We start from the raw sequence: 16,397 nt of genomic DNA, 5'->3' as shown, positions 1-16,397 counted from the left end.
TTGAAAAAATCGCTTGAAGCTCATCAGAGCATAAAGCCCTGCAGTTAATTCCAGGTAATTGATGTGGTGGAGAGATTCTTCCTGCGACCAAATTCCTCCAGTGTTCTGATTCTGGAGACAAGCACCCCAGCCATGAAGGCTGGCATCCGATTCTAGAATAAAATCTGGTGCTGAACCAAAGATCGCTCTTCCATTCCATGCATCCAGATTGTCTAACCACCACCATGTTAGTTCTGAGGTGGCTTCTGGGTTCAAAGAGATGCGATCTCCGTACCAAAGGCCTGACCTCAAAGCCCTTGCTTTTATTCTTTGAAGGGCTCGATAATTCAGGGGACCCGGAAAAATGGTCTGAATGGAAGAAGAAAGAAGGCCTAAAAGTCTCGCTAGTTCTCTTAAGGAGAGATTTTGTAGTTTCAAGACATGTCTTATCTCCTTTCTGATTTTGGCAATCTTCTTGGGAGGAAGAAGGAGAAGACAATTTGTCGTGTCGACTGTAAAACCTAGAAACTCCATGTTTTTTGAGGGAATTAGAATGGATTTTTCCTTCTTTATTATAAATCCTAGACTTTCTAAAAGTTCCATAACTGTCTTGAGATCTTGGATAATTTGAGCATAATCTTGAGAAAGAATAAGGATATCGTCTAAATAAATGATGAGACGAATACCTTTTTCTCTTAGACAAGAGACGACTGCTCTCAATACCTTGGTGAAGCACCATAGGGCAGAGGAGAGGCCGAAGGGAAGAGCCTGAAATTGGAAAAGATGATTTTTCCAGATAAACTGAAGGAAGGGTTGATGATCTTTTGCCATGGGAATGGTAAAGTAGGCATCCATCAGATCCAGTTTGACTAACCAGTCCCCTTCTATTATGAGGTCTCTGAGAAGATGGGTGCCCTCCATTTTGAAATGTTGGTAGACAAGGAATTTGTTGAGTTCCCTGAGATTTATAACAGGTCTCCAACCCTTGTCTTTCTTTTCCACAAGGAAGAGTGTACTTATGAATCTCATAAATTCCATGGGAACCTCTATAATTGCTCCTTTTTTTAGCATTGAGGAAATTTCTTCCTCTATGATTTTTTCCTGATCTAGTGTAAGGGGAATCGGCCTCGGAAGTGAATTCTGAACTGGAGTTTGGATGAAATCTATCGAAAAACCGAGTCCAGTGCTTAAAACCCAGGGATCTTGGGTGATAATTTTCCAGTTGTGGTAAAAGAATTTCAGTCTCCCTCCCACTTTTGGATTCGAAGAAAGGGAAGGGGGGGGGGGGGGGAATACTCACTTTGAGTGGTGAAGTCGGCAGAAGCTCCCCTCGTTCTGAATCCTCTTGAGCGGAAACCTCTTCCTCTCGGTGGGTAGAACTGAGATTGGTTGGGTGGCTGATATCCTCTACCACCATAACCTCTTGACCTTGAAAAGGACCTTCGGTTGAACCGGCCGGAAGACTGGCCCCTTCTCCCGGCCCTTCCAAAAATGTTGTTGTTATAGTTGAAAACTTTGTTCATGTTTTGGTGCGCTTTATCTAAAGCGGTAAAGGTAGAGACATATTTGCCCACATTTTTAATTAGGTCTTCTCCGAAGAGTAAACCTTTAGGATTAAGGGAAGTTTCTTTGTCAGCCAGGTCCCTTAATTTAGGGCTGATTTTCGTCAGGACCACTCTTTTTCTTTCAGAATTAAGTCCTGCGTTAGCATTGCCTAAGAGGACAAGGGCCCTTTGGCTCCAACCCCGAATAGAAGGGGTATCGAGAGGGCAGCCATTAAGGTAACTTTCTTCGGCTGCGTCGATAATTTTGGTTAGGGGACCTAGAATGTCAAGAACTTTATCTTGGCAGATCTTAAGGGATCTTTCCAACCCTTTACGAGGGTCTCTTCTGAGTTTAAAAAGGTAAGTAATTAGTTCTGGATCAAGGTTTGGAGTTTGGCAAACTTTACCCTCGATGGAAGGTCTGGAGCACTCGGCTCTTAAGAGGCTGCGAGTTTCCCTCTCCAAGGGATTTCTAAGCCATTTAGTGATAAATTTACATACATGCTCATGTGGGGTCCACTCGGAACTCCTAGGGTGTTTAATATTGAACGGGGAGAACATTTCCTCGCCCAAGGGGTCTAAAATACTATCCTTAGATGAGCATGGGACATTATTATCACTTAAGAGAAGGGAATCAATATCCTGATCATCCTTATCGAGATCAAGGATGTATTTGTCCGGGAATTCAGAGCCATCGTCATTATCATTATAGAAGTAAAAGAGATCATTATCTTGAGCACTTTGATTTATTGTGCCGCGAGGGAAACCTATTAATTTTGTGCCGCGAAGGACACCTTTCGATTTTGTGCCGCAAGGGACACTTGAGGCAAATGAGGTGCAATGACCTCCTGTAAATCTTGAGGTACTTGGACCTCCCGTGCTCTCTGGGGTAAAATCAATATATTTTTTTTATGCCTCTTACCCCTTGATTCGTTAAGTTCATTCTCGTCCGTTATGTCTAAATCAGAAAAATCCTCCTCTTCATGAAGGAAAGACCTTTTTGAAGACATAACCTGGGAGAGTGTGGAAAACATACAAGATCTCATTTCTTTATGGATAAGATTTTTGATGGCTTCATTGGGGAAATCAGATTCGGCAGCGTTAGCTTGATCAGAATCTGAGTCAGACATGGTAAGTAAGAGAGTCTGATCCCTTGATAATAAATAATTAACTGTATATATATATATTATTATTATTTTTTTTTTAAAACAGATAAACAATATTCCCTTTCCCTTCTTTTTTTTTTAATATAATATATATATATTCAATAAGAATGGGGGTGGTTGGGCCCAAAGAAATAATGAGGGAAGAGTTAGAGGGTTAATCTTGAAAAAACGATCCAAAAAAGCGAGGTGTAGAGACTACCAGCTGACTAGACGCTCGAGCGCGAATGTAAACGGTTGCTCGCGTCTTGAATCAGCTGTTTTTGTCGTAGAGAGACGGAGAGGAAAGCCCCTTGGCAACACGCGTACGCGACGCAGGTGTCGCCAAGGTGCACTCCTCTAACGCGCCTTGCCTGTGATCTTCGCAATTGGTAACGCGCTTTGCTGATGATTTGGATATAGATGAGAGTCGTCGGGGGCTAAGCAAGCTTGGCGGAAACAGGGGAGAGGTGCCTAAAGCGGCGAACCTCTCCCCGGTTATTGAAACATGAGGGAGTTTTCGGAAAGGCTCAAGGACGGTATTTAAAATCAAATAAACTGTGGAATAAGGGCAGAAGCCGACCTCCGTAAATTGGAGGTCGGAAATCCGAGCATGGGGAAGGGTAGGCGGCGGGTTTTAGCCGAAAACAGTATAAATCAAAGGAAAAGGCGATAAAATTGCTGTAGGGAGAAAAGGTAGTTATAACATGTGTAATCTTGTTAATAATACAATAGAGGTATAAAAGTATTAAACGGATAGTAACATATAGTTAAATAAGACCAGACGTTTTAGGAGGAAATAAGAAGTTGACTTATCTGCTTGGAGCCGCATTTAAAAGAGGCTGATTGCCTAGTGCTTGTTACTATTGTTGGTTCATAATGTTCTAAGTTGGAACCATTGCTTTGTGATGTATGCGGCTATGCTTGGAGTGCATTAAAAGTTGTATGCATAATGGTAGCCTCCGGTCTTGTAATGAAATTGGTGTACACTGCTGAATAGTGCAGACCACTATGCTACCACATACTGATCTTTTCTTTTTTGGCTGTTTTTGCATTTTTGGGTATTTTCTACCAGGTGTTGAACTTCCAATTCCATTATGTCTAAGGCAGCTTCAGTTGAATCTTTGAATTTTGAGGAGGAGAGGGTGGATCCCTACACTGTGTCACAGTTTAAATCAATCTTGAAAAAGTTTAAAGTCCCAATGGGAAACCTCACCAGGTGGGAGGAGCTTCAAAAGGTGGCGGAGGGCCTGGTTGGAAGTTAGGAATGCAAGTGTCCATTCAGAGAAACCTGTGGGGGAGGCTGAGAATTTAAACAGGCAGCAGGATAGGCTGTTGGGCCAGGACCTGTCTGAGTGGAGGGTTCCAGGCAGCAGTATCTTTTTAAAAGGGCTGTCTCCAGAGAAGCTAGAAGACAAACATAGGAGCAGAGTGCATGTGTTTGAGCTTGAAAAGCTCAGGATGGAAATAGAAAAGTAGAAACTTGCAATAGAAGAAAAGAAAATGCTTTTGAAGTATGCAAGAGGGTTGAAGAAGCTGGACATAAAAGCCAAGAGTGTGGTGTCCAGTTCCAATGGTGGCAGCATGTCTTCAGTGCACACAGAAGGGAAAGTACATATACCTAAGGAAAGAGTAAAAGATTTTATGGTAAGGGATGACATTGGTCATTGGTCTAAGAGGTATGAGGTAGCAATGCTGTCCCACAGGGTCCCTGAGAGAGACTAGGGGGGCGGGCTTATGGAACCACTTCCCTGCAGAAGGGAGGGACACGGATAGCTTGCCTGATAAGGATAAGGTGAGGTTCCCCTGATGAAAGAAGTCCTGACCAGGAGGTATGGGTTAATCCCAGAAATGTAAAGACAGAAGTTCAGGGCCTTTAGAAAACTTGAGTCACATACATGGGCTGAATATGTTGCTTCATTCTGCAGAGCATTGGATGGTTGCATAAAGGGCAGCGAGGTAACTGATTATCAAGGGCTTTAAGATTTGATTGCTTGGGAGCACTTGTCTAAAACTAGTTTGCCAGGGCTGCGGAAGCACCTGGTTAACAGTAGGCTTATTGATCCCAAGAAGCTAGCTGTAGAGTCTACAGCTGGATCAGCACCAGGGTCCACAAGGGGTAAGTGGGAGACTCTGTCAAGGGTGGGCATGTTCCCCAGCAGAAGAGTGGGGGGGACAAGAGTAAACAGAAGGAGTTTTCAAAAGGGCCCTAATCTATTTCCCACTGTAAGGATTCCCGTCCCCCAGGTGATAAGAAGCCATGGAACTCTGCAAGGAGGCTTTCAGAGTGGGGTCCCCGCAAGTGTTATGAATGTGGTCAGGAAGGTCACATGAGGGGGACCCCAAATGTCCCAAGTGGATACCAGCACCCTCAGGTGTGCAGTCACATGGGTTCATCTGCGTAGCGCTTGGGGTGGGGGGGGGGGGTTGGTTTCAAGTGAAGGGTGGGAGCAGCCTAGATGACCCTTGTCTCACTTGGGGATAGTGAGATGGTCCCAGGAACCTCCCTGCCTGAGAACAATAAGAAATACAGGAAGTGGGTGACCCCCAATGGACAGAGGATGGAGGCTCTGTAAAACACTGGAGCCAGTATGACTGGTGTCTGAATAGGAAGTGATCTCCAATGCACTTCACCAAGTGGTTGCTGCAGACAACTCTGTGTGCCTGTGTAAGGTGGCACACATTCCCTTTGAATGGGGGGGTGGTGTCTCAGGTACCAGGAACTTAGCTATGAGTCCGACAATGACTGTTGACTGTCTGTTAGGGAACGACCTGGAGGATTCCCCTTGGAGAGAGGTGGAATGCAGGTCACACATGGAGATGGTGAGTCTGCTAGAGTGTGCGTGTGTGACCAGAAAGGGTGATCAAGAGGACCTGGACTCCTGAAAGAGTGTCCAGGTGCGGGCCAGAAAGAGGAGGGGCGGGGGGTGTGGAAAACTTGACCCAGAAGTTCCCACGGTACGGGAGGAGGCTGGCCTTGAGGGGCATGCCCCAGAACCTACAGGGGAACAAGTGGCTGAACTGGTAGACTTACCTGAGCTGACCCATTGGCAGTTGGAAGGGGGTCCCACCAGGGAAGATATCTGCAAAAAGCAGCAGGAATGCCCTTCTCTTGTTGGTTTGCAGCTAAGGCTGCAAACCAGGCTGCCGGTAATCAGTCTGGATCACACTGGAACTACTGGGAGAATGCTCTCCTGTATAGTGAGCCTAAGGTTACTGAGCATCAGTCAGCCAGTGTGCTGGTGGTACCCCAGAATTTCAGAACCATCCTACTGGAGCTGGCTCATGACGTCTCTTTGCAGGACCTTGGGGGCAGGACAAAACCTTTGAAAGGATTGTCACCCACTTCTTTTGGCCACAAATGCAAAAGCACTCCGATGCGCATTGCCGGTCTTGCCAAACTTGCAAGGCAAGTGGTAAGAGTGGGAGGAGATGTAAGGCTCCTCTCTAACCTTTCCCTGTTTGAGCACGGTTTTTGAGAGTGTGGGGATTGACATTGTGGGACCTCTGGGCCCCAAGATAGCCATGGGCAATAGGTATAGCCTGGTCTTGATGGACCACGCCACCCGGTACCCAGGCACTATCCCTCTGAGGACAACAACTCCAGTGTTGAGCAGTGCTTTGATGGGGATCTCTTCCTGTGTGAGTTTTCCCAAAGAGGTGGTATTCAACCGGGGTACCAACGTCATATCCCAGTACGTGAAGTCTCTGTGGAAGAAGTGTGATGTGACCTACAAGTTCATGACTCCTTACCACCCTTAAGGTAACAATTGGTCGAGAGATTCAACCGGACCTTGAAAGGCATGATTGGGGGTCTGTCAGACTCCATGATGCATAAGAAGGACATCTTACCATCCCTTCTGTTTGCTTACAGGTAGGTACTGCAGAATTCACTAGTGTTCAGCCCCTTTGAACTGCTGTCTGAGCACCCTGTAAGGGGACTTCTTAGTTTGGTGAAAGAAGGCTGGGAGAAAGCTCCCAGTAACCTCTCCAGGATGCATTTAGCTACATGCGGTCCTTCAAAAACCAGACTGTCCACTTCAGAAAACTCACTCAGGAGAACCTGAAGGCAAGCCAGGAGGAAGCAAAACATTGTTTTGACCAGAAAGCTACTCTGGTGGAGTTTCAGCCTGGCCAGAAAGTGTGGGTCATGGCCCCAGTACTATCACGTACCTGGTGAACTTGCAGTCTCCCAGGAACCCTTTGAGGGTCCTACATGTCAAGCGCCTCAAACCTCACTTTGTGAGGTCTGAAGTGAACATGCTCATGGCAACAGCTGATGGGGTAGAAGAGGAGAGTGAGCCTTTTCCTGGCCTCTTATCTGCCAAGGAGCACGATGGATCAGTGAAAGGTGTGAACCTTTCCCCTACACTGACTCTAGAACAGCAGAGGGACTGTTGCCAGCTGCTGGGGCAGTTTGCCACTCTGTTTTCCCTTACCCCTGGTGTCACACATTGGTGAACCCATCATGTGGCATCTGGGGACAGTCCAGACTGGCTTTACTGAATTTACAGACTGACTGACAGGGTCAAAGCCAGCATCAAGGAAGAGGTTGCCAAAATGCTGGTGTTAGAGGTGATAGAGCCCTCCAACAGTCCTTGTTCTAGCCCAGTGGTCTTGGTCCTAAAAGCTGCTGCACCCGGTGCCACACTTGAACTTTGCTTCTGTGTGGACTACTGGAGGTTCAGTTCCATCACCAGGACCAACGAGCACCCTATCCCCAGAACTGATGAGCTCATATCTCGTCTGGGAGCTGCCAAATTCCTCTGTTTGCTTGATTTAACGTCTGGGTACTGGCAAATTGCTTTTACAATGCCAGACGGGTACTACCAGTCCCGGGTGATCCCTTTTGGGTTGAAGAAAGCCCCTGCCACCTTTCAGGGGTTGGTCAACCAGGTGTTGGCTGCACTGGAGGATTTCAGTGTTGCCTACCTGGATGACATTGCAGTATTCAGTTTCAGCTGGGAAGAGCACTTTCCCCCGTATTTGGGAAGGGTTGAAGCCTCTGCAGAAGGCAGGCCTCACTATCAAGGCAAATCTGTGCCAGATAGGTCAGAGGTCTGTGATATACAAAGGCGCCAGGTAGGAAGTGGCCAGGTGGTGCCCCTACAATCTAATATTGACACTATTCTGGCTTGGAACCATCCCAAAACCCAGTTAGAGGTGAGAGCCTTTTTAGGTCTCATCGGCTATTATGGGGGATTTGGCAGGGGCTATGTGACTCACTTCTGGGTTCAGACAGACCACAGGCCCGTCGATGCTTAATGTAGATGAGAACCCAAAACTGTTGAATTGGTCCATTTGCCTACAGGGGGTGGACTTTACGGTGAAACACTGCCCTGGTACAGAACACGCCAATGCTGATGGTCTGTCCAGATTCTTCTGCCTTAGTGATGAGAACTCCCAGGAGGGTGGGTAGTGCTCTAATGCCAGTGTGGGATTTAATGATAAAAATGCACTCAGAGGGCATCTTAGAGATGCCCCCTGAAAAAACGACCTAACTCTAGTGTCCTGCCACCACCAAACATGTTTCTGGATCCCTGGGTCGAGAGACTGCCGCTCTCGGGGTCCTGAAACAACGCACATCCTGGGACGAGGTGCCAAGCCTCCTCCCCCAGGATGGGCTGAGTCCACAAAGGGGAAGCTTCAAAGGCTTGCCGCCTTTGTGAGCTACGCCAGCCATTTGCTGCTCCCAGCAACTGGCCACCACCGTTTCTGACCCCCACTTTGGGAAGGAGAATCAGTAGGAAAACCAAGTTAGGCAGAGAGATGTGCCCACCTTTGCCAACCCTACCCCTCAGATGGGGGATGGCGAGGTGAAGCACAACTCGCAATCCCCGCCATCTTCAAGATGGAGAGACCCAGCCAACCAGAGTGAGGCTTATTCCCCCTCCCACTGGTGGGGTGGCATAATAGAGGGTGTACCCACCCCAAGGAAGGGACCCATTGTTCTAAATGTCGTATTTAGAGGCAACCCTGAACCTTGCCTCCTCAGACAAGAAGAAACTAGAAGAAGGCAGACCAAAGAGCCGTACTGAAGAGGAAGAGGAGGAGGACACCAACTGACTTGGACCTGGCCCTACCTGCCTGTCCCGACCTGCTACAGTGAAATCCCGGTGTGTCCTGCAGCCAGCAGCCCCCAGGAACCCAGAGGACGTGCCCTGCCTTCCCAAACCAAACTTTGTCTCTTGTGTGCACCGGATTTGCTCACCCACAGATTTGGGCGTTGACCAAATCTGCGAGTCTGCACCCGCCGCCCACAGCCCAAGTTCGAGTGGCCCAACACCATGAGGAGGTTTCCCTGGAGATCCTGACCTGGGATCTGGTGCTCCCGGACCAGTCTCAAGTCTCCAACCGACGCCTGCACCCATTTTCTGTAGGACCCCTCCAACCGTGACACGAGCCAGGAAGAGAAACCCAATGCCAAAAGACACTCCTGCAACCTACGTTCCACAACCTTGGGTGGCCCAACCAATAGTGTCCCAGCATCCCAACTTACCTCTCTAACCGGTAGTTGCCTCCAGAAGATCTTCGTCCCTAAGACTGCAGTGTTTGTTGCAACCGGAGAATCCCCACTGAAATCAACAGGGCGCCCAATGCCAAAACAACGCCCAGGCATCCCTGTGCCGCTGCGGGTGCACCTTGTGTGCTGAATTGGATCCCCCTTTGCCCTGAACCTAACACCAGGGGCTTTTCTCCCAAAGCCCGTGAGCAGCCACCAACCGGAGGCCCCCTATCCCACATTGGATAACTTTGGGCCTCAGCACTCTGCACCCGGCCTCCCTAGTGCCGCTGAGGGTGCATTGAGAGTGCATCCTCAACCCTGGAGGAACCCTGGTTCTAACCCCAGAATACCAACTCCAAAACTTATCAATAAACTGATAACACATCTTTTTCCCATTGGACTGCATTGACTGCTTTCCTGAGAACAATCTTCTAAATGTGGAGTTAGTGTGTATGAAACCCTAAGAAACTGCAAATGTACAAAAACTGATTTACTTACCTTTTCACTAGGAAATGTCACAGTGTAATATCTAGGCATATCACCTGAGTAGAAAAAGTAACTTAAAAAGTGATCTGAAAAGTAATGTACACAGTAATTTGAAAAGTCCTTTTTGACTGTGGACTTACCTGTAAACCATCCAATTGCATTCTACTGCATACAAGCATTTCAACGGTATTCAAGTATTATTCATTTACCTGTACCAGGCCTGACTTGGTTCTAAAAATAAAAATACAACTAAATAATATTTGTATACGAACAAATTGGTCTGAATTCAGCCTTTGAGCGTGTGACATAATTTCCTGTCTGAGTGCGTACAATAAAAGCGTAACACTAACCTCTGATAAAGCCACACTACCACAAATCGAGAGTAAGGTATGATCTACTTTTACCTCTGCCTACCTTGCTTTGGTATAGTGTATGCAGAGCCAGCTTCCTACACCAGGTCCTAACCTTTCCTTTTGCTACATGTCAGACCCCTCTAAGGTAAGCCCAAGGGACCCCATGGGCGGGTGCAGTGTATGTGAAAGGTAGGACATGCAATGAAGGTAGGACATGCAATGGTGTGTCTTACATGTCCTGATAGTGAACTACTGTAAATTTCTAGGTCTAGGCCTGATCCAGCGCATGCGCTGGTCTTGCCGGAGACATTAGGTAGCTGCTTGGGAAAGTGCTACTTTCCTGGTGACTAGCTTATCATCGAGCGCATGCACAGCACCTTTTAAGTCGATCGTGCGCACAACTCACGTTTAAAAAAAAAACATTTTCTTTTTCGCGCGGCCAATGCTTTTTTGCACATACAGAAAAAGTTGTTTCTTGCTAAGCACCGTTAAAATAATTTCAAGAACACCACACACATTCCTGGTGACGCACATTGCCGGGGAAGATGATGGAGAGGCGTTGCTCCATCATAACACACATCTGAAGGCATCTGTGTCTCTCGTGGGACTATATACTGCATCGACTTTAGTTGGCAAAATGACTGCCTGCAGTCGCTGGGCACATAATCAAATTTCTCAATCCCGGAAGCCTGTTTGTGAGACGCAAGTTAGCTGTGGTTTCAACTAATGAACTTTGGCTTACATTTTCATGGCCACGTGCTCTGCCTAAACCTTTTGCAACAATATCCGAAGTCTACGTTCTCATACTTCTCAAGATGCCACGCGGCACGTGCATTTTGCAAAATATTTTGATGGTTCTGTGTTTTTTTAACTGCCTGTTTTATTGTGTGGATTTTAAATGTGCCTCCCGAGTGAGTGTGTAGTTGCCCTGGTTCTGTCCCTTTGCTGATTCATTTCATGTTTTATTTTTCTCAATGTGTTTTCTCTGACGAAGAATATGCCTCTTTCAGGACACATCCCACAACATAGCCCCATTAAGTTAAGTAAGACAATTTCAATTAGCCCTAGGACTATTCTGGCATTTCCTTTGGCCCACGCTTTTTCAAGAAACAGGATATCAGTTGTTTTGTCTTCAAAACTGTGCATTATTTGCTCATGTGGCTGTGGGTCAGGGCTCTTAGCTATGTGGTTTTCACGCCGGGAGTGTGTGTGGAAGGGTGTTGGTGTTCTTTTTGAGAGGTACTGGAATTAGTTAGTGGGCTCCCATTTGTCAACAAGAAGGAGAAGGAAACCTTTTCTCCCGAGCTTCCGTGTTCCATACAAGAGTAGCGCTTACGTAGTTCCGGTTTATACTTTACGTATTTTAATACTTTGTCCTCTTTATAGCAGTACTAGCAGCCCGTCCCGACATTGTCCGGGTATGAATTGCTGCCGGCCAGTAGTATATTGTTTTGTAGGATTTCGTTTTGATAGCATTTCTTATCTGTGACAGGCCTGTGAAACGCTCTGATTCACAGTGCACTGCTGATGCACTTAAGAGTGCGCGTTCAGTAGTGTGTGACTCGAGTTTCCCTACTTTATTTTTCCTTGTAATATTATATAGCGCGAACTCGACAACATGGCATGAGCACAATTTACATTACAGAAGAACACATTCATTTGTGGTAGGCACGGGGAGACAAATCGATTTGCCTGGAATCACAGGATGTTGAGCTTATGGCGAGATTCGAACGTAGCTCCCCAGCTCTAAAGTTCGAAATTCTAGAACTTTTGGCGGGAGGTGTGTCTATAAGTGTATGTCGGTGCTGGCCATCAATGAGAGAGACCTGTGCATTTTTCTAATCGGTGGTGAAAAAATACGAGTATGTTGCTGGGGATGTGGGCCGCCTTGCCACCAATGTACTTACCAGGGGAGGGTAAACACGCATTATTCCGCAACTTTCTTTCCACATACCATCACTTCGCATACTTTCATTACGAAAGTACCATGACTCCGCAATGCCATTATAACGTATGGCATTACATTTTATATGCTTTTACCACACATACATTTACAACGAAATTTGTTGTAAATGCATGAATGGTAAAAGCATGTGTTATTTTTAATGTTTGGATAAGGTGAGTATGAGTATAGGGGTATATGTTTTTGGGTACTGAGGTATATGTTTTGGGGTGTTTGGGTATTTTAAGGGTACAGATATAGTTTTGGGTTATGGGGTACAGGGGTAGTTTTAGGGTTTAGGGATAGGTATGGGTTTTGGGGTACAGGGGTATTTTTAGGGTTTAGGGCTAGGTTTGGGTTTTGGGGTATAGGAGTATTTTTAGGGTTCAGTGGTAGGTTTGGGTTTTCGGGTACAGGGGTATTTTAAGGGTTCAGGTCTAGGTTTGGCTTTTGGGGTACAGGGGTACAGGGGTATTTTTAGGGTTCAGGGCTAGGTTTTGGTTTTGGGATACAGGGGTATTTTAGGGTTCAGGGGTAGGTTTGGATTTTGGGGTACAGGGTTATTTTTATGGTTCAGGGCTAGGTTTGGGTTTTGGGGTACAGGGGTATTTTTAGGGTTCAGAGGTAGGTTCGGGTTTTGGGGTACAGGGGTATTTTTAGGGTTCAGGGCTAGGTTTGGGTTTTGGGGTACAGGGGTATTTTAGGGTTCAGGGGTAGGTTTGGGTTTTGGGGTACAGGGTTATTTTCATGGTTCAGGGCTATGTTTGGGTTTTGGGGTACAGGGGTATTTTTAGGGTTCAGAGGTAGGTTTGGGTTTTGGGGTACAGGGGTATTTTAAGGGTTCAGGGCTAGGTTTGTGTTTTGGGGTACAGGGGTATTTTTAGGGTTCAGAGGTAGTTTTGGGTTTTGGGGTACACAGGTATTTTAAGGGTTCAGGGCTAGGTTTGGGTTTTGGGGTACAGGGGTATTTTAGGGTTCAGGGCTTGGTTTGGGTTTTGGGGTACAGGGGTATTTACAGGGTTCAGGGCTAGGTTTGGGTTTTGGGGTACAGTGGTATTTTTAGCGTTTAGGGATAGGTTTGGGTTTTGGGGTACAGGGTATATTTATAGGGTTAAGATGGGTTAGTGTTTAAGGGTGTTGGGGTATTTTAAGGAGTAAGGGTGGGTTATGATTATGGGGTGCAGGGGTATTTAAAGGGAGCAGGGTGGGATTAGCACACGATAAAAGACATGGCATGAAGGGCGGAACGTACCACACGCCCCCAGCGTTTGTCACGCCCCCAGCACACACCCAGAGCACAACGCAGACACGCCCACAAGGGACTACTTTGCTGGCACGGTTCTTTTACCTTTTAAATGTATATGGTGGGCGTCTGTATAGCCTATGTCCTTCTGCTGCAAAGCTTCCAACGCTGTATTGGGTGTTGTGATTGGTGCTGTACTTTTTGAGTTTACCCGCCTCAAAGGTTTAGGCTGTCTCTTTATATTATTAGTATGGATAAAATCAGGACCGCAAGTACCAAAATGCAAAGAAAAAACATCTGAACGCTACGTGTTGCTAAAATCGCTGTGAAAGCTAGGAACCAACTAAACAGGCATTGGCAATGCTGGTATGTTTGGTTTAATTATGCACATAAATGTAACGTACAGTTGTGCACGTAGCTAAATCATAGGACAAATGGTCATGCTATTTGGGAAGTGGTTAAACCTGTGGAGGATGCCTAATGCACTTGGGATTTGTGCTTCAACACAAAACACAGCCACAAGCTGGTGGCATTTCCATCCACAGCAGCAAATTAAGCTTAGTGTCTGGGTATCATATTTATCTCCTTAGCTGCTGACTCTTATCTTCCACCAGTGCCGAGATTTTTTTTTTATAGCAAAAGCCCTTTTTTTTAGCAAAAGACGTTTGGCAGTTTTAATGAAGCACAAAAAACGTGGAACCTGTCACCACTTGAGCGTTTGACCCCATTGAATATCTAAACCAAACTTTAGCTTGTTTCCTTTTTAGGTCTCGCCTACGCAGTCGCTCCAGTCATTTTCAAGCACACTCGTGCTTGTGGCGACATCCACCTTGCGAGAGCGAGCAGGAGCACGCCACAAGCACGAGTGCAGTGCTTGAAGATGAGCAGACTGCGCTCGCGCGCACCACTCCCGGGCTCACCTACTGCTCCCCCCTCTCTCTTGCGCGCACACCACTTCCACTTCCCTGTCTCCTAGTGCTGTTCCCTTGCACCGGTCACCGTTTTAGCCCTGTTGCGTCCCCAGTACGAGCGTCCCAGCCATCCATCTCTTATTTCTTACCATGACACTGGTGTCACTGATAGCCGCTTCCTCGTCTTCCTTGACAGGGGTGCACCTTTCTCCTTCAATGTCCCTTTCCGTGCCTTTGGCACTGGTGCCACAGCCACCGTAACTCATCTCTCTTGTGTCCTTTATTGGTCCACCTGCTCCTGTTCCTTGCCCCTCTGGCATTGGTGCCACTCTCAGTCAAGACCGTCTTCCTGTGCTCCTGGTATCTGAGTCAAGAGGAAATAATGCTTCGACGGATGAAAAGACTTGGCATTTTCAGGACGAACGCCTCCACCACTCTTTCTTTTCCACTCGCATCTTCTCCATCCTCCTTTCATCTCACCGTCTCTCCCATGTGTTCATCCCCCCTTCTCCGTTTGTCTCTCGGGCTTGCTTTCTTCTGTCCTCCATTATTCGCACACATGCACACACACAAAGACCACAGTCCATCCGACCTCCTTCCCGCCACCGCAGCAGTGCCCCAGTCTCTGCACCTTGGTGAATGGCCACATTGCATTGCAGCCGTGGCTGTCGCAGTAGACCAGTGGGTTCTCAGCCCATCCCCTCTCATCGGAGCACACGCAGCAATCTCCCACCATCTCCTTCATCCTTCCATTGGGCTGCTCAGTGCCTTCCTGCTTCAGCTGGGCCACGGGGCCCCGGAGCTGGACCTCGTCGGCGCGGGGCGGACAATGAAGATGCGGAGCCGAGCGCCCTCCTTCTCAAGGAGCTGGGGGCTCAGGAGGGCTCTGCCTGTGTTCAGTAATCATGGCTGCAGCATGAAATAGTAAATTATGCAGCACGTTTTGTTATCACTTCATTATTTTGTACTTTTTAGGGCTCGCCTGCTGATGCGCTCAAGCGCATAGCTGGCGAGCTATATTGTGGCTTAAACAGAGTTTAACCATCTCGGCGATTTGTTGCAGTGCCCGAGAGCGCGTGCACATCAAAGTCACCAGCCTCCTCAGGCATCTCAAGCTTCCCCCAGCCGGCATTTCTCCTCCCCTAATTATTCACTGCATGGCCGGCCGGCCGGCCGGCACATCAAAGACTGCTGCTCCCAGCCCCTATTTATATTGCAGCCTAACCATCTCGCACGCTGCTCTTGAAACAATAACCGTTGTTGGTCATGATATAATTAAACGCTCTAATTATTTTTTCAGGGCCACACAGAATTTTATAAAGTCTTTTGCTGGCATTTTCGTTTTATGCTGATTGCTATTTTACACCTTTCACATGCTGGCGATTTGCTTCAAAGGAATACATTCATCCTGAATCCCGTTACTAGAGCTTTCTCCTCTTCTGCTATATATAGGTTTTAGTTGAATTTCTATTCAATTTATTAAAAGTGCCACCCAGCACACAGCTCCACCTACACAGCTCCATCGATGCACCCACCACACAGCTCCACCGATGCAACCACCACACAGTTCCACCGATGCACCCACCACACAGCTCCACCGATGCACCCACCACACAGCTCCACTGAGGCACCCACCACACAGCTCCACAGATGCACCCACCACACAGCTCCACAGATGCACCCACCACACTGCTCCACAGATGCACCCACCACCCAGCTCCACCGACACAGCTCCACCGATGCACCCACCACACAGATCCACTGATGCAACCACCATACAGCTCCACCGACACAGCTCCGCCGATGCACCCACCACACAGCTCCACTGATGCAACCACCACACAGCTCCACCGACACAGCTCCACCGATGCACCCACCACAGAGCTCCACAGATGACCTCACCACACAGCTCCACTGATGCACCCAAGACACAGCTCTACCGAGGCACCCACCACACAGCTCCACCGAAACACCCACCACACAGCTCCACCGAGGCACCCACCACACAGCTCCACCGAGGCACCCCCCACACAGCTCAACAGATGCACCCACCACACAGCTCCACAGAGGCACCACCACACAGCTCCACAGATGCATCCACCACCGAGCTCCACCGATGCACCCACCACACAGCTTCACCGATGCTCCAACTAAGCTCCACCAATGCACCCACCACACAGCTCCACCAATGCACCCACTAAGCTCCACCGATGCACCCACCACAGAGCTCCACTGAGGCACCCACCACACAGCTCCACCGATGCACCCACCACACAGCTCCACCAATGCACC

This window comes from Lissotriton vulgaris, chromosome 5, assembly GCF_964263255.1.
Source record: "Lissotriton vulgaris chromosome 5, aLisVul1.2, whole genome shotgun sequence".
Taxonomy (NCBI): Eukaryota; Metazoa; Chordata; class Amphibia; order Caudata; family Salamandridae; genus Lissotriton; species Lissotriton vulgaris.
Note: the sequence above shows the minus strand (reverse complement) of the source record.